We start from the raw sequence: 1,118 nt of genomic DNA, 5'->3' as shown, positions 1-1,118 counted from the left end.
GCCCTCGATAGTTTGCCAAGGATCAGTGGTTGTCCATGAGGCCAAATGGTAGTAAATGCAGTAGGAGGTTGAACAATAACAGAGTTTTTCTATCTGGGAAGGGGAAGTCAATAGACCATTTTCCTGGACTGTGCACCTTTTCTTAGTTCTAAGATAAGTAGAGCAGAGGTGCAGGGCAGAGGACCACAGGAGAACAATCTGGACATGCATCAATCTGTGTGTGAAGGCTCAAGTCAGTTTAAATTTGACTTGAGAAATGTAGGACTATGACATAACTCCCCCTGACTTCACAAGAATGATTCATGAACCGCTCTTCCCTATTATATAATGAAAATAAGCAGAGAGTTGGAAGCAAACACAAAGGTCAGATACCTTCATTTCCTCAACTGTCTCCTATTTCACAGATGAGGAATTGACAAATGAAGGTCTACAGAGGGGAAGTGCTTTTGTCAGGCTCCCACAGTAAGAAAGAGGAAGAGCTGGGACTAGAACCCAAGATCTGTAAATGTCTTTCTCCAAATATCAACATACCTCACCCAGAAAACATATAGAGCTGTGGCATTTGCTGTGAAATGCTAAAGCTTCTGTGGGTATAACTGTATTTTAGAAAGTCACAAGAAAGGATATTTTCATTTTCACACAACATTCTGAGAGCAAGGAAGAGTGAGAATATGCCTTCCTGAGTCAAACTTGTGTATATGTGCTGGATGCCACTGAGTTGACTCCAACTCCTAGTGTGTCCATGTAACAGAGCAGAACCAACCCATAATGTGTTCTAGGCTGTAATCTTTATAACTGCAGGCTGCCAAGTATTTCTCCACACAGCTGCTGACTGAGTTTGAACTGCCAACCTTTTGGTTAGCAGCTAAACACTTAACTGTTTTACCACCTAGGCTCCTGAGGCAAACCTAGCTAGGAAGAAAGCTATAGCTTAGGGAATGACTATTGTATATAAGCAAAGCCTTTGATCTACAAAAAGATCAAATATAGAGCTCCTTTATATAGAGGGTCTCCTAATGCAATTAACTATACTGTTTTAGAAATCTTTAACACTGGTGGGGAGTTAGAGAGAGAAGGAGTAGGGTATTGGAACCAGAGTCTAAGTCCTAGGGTTAGCA

The sequence above is a fragment of the Orycteropus afer genome, unplaced genomic scaffold (genome assembly GCF_000298275.1).
Source record: "Orycteropus afer afer isolate SDZICR_OR568_19922 unplaced genomic scaffold, OryAfe1.0 scaffold00074, whole genome shotgun sequence".
NCBI classification, from domain to species: Eukaryota; Metazoa; Chordata; class Mammalia; order Tubulidentata; family Orycteropodidae; genus Orycteropus; species Orycteropus afer.
The sequence above is the reverse complement of the archived record's forward strand: the minus strand, read 5'-3'. Positions refer to the sequence as shown.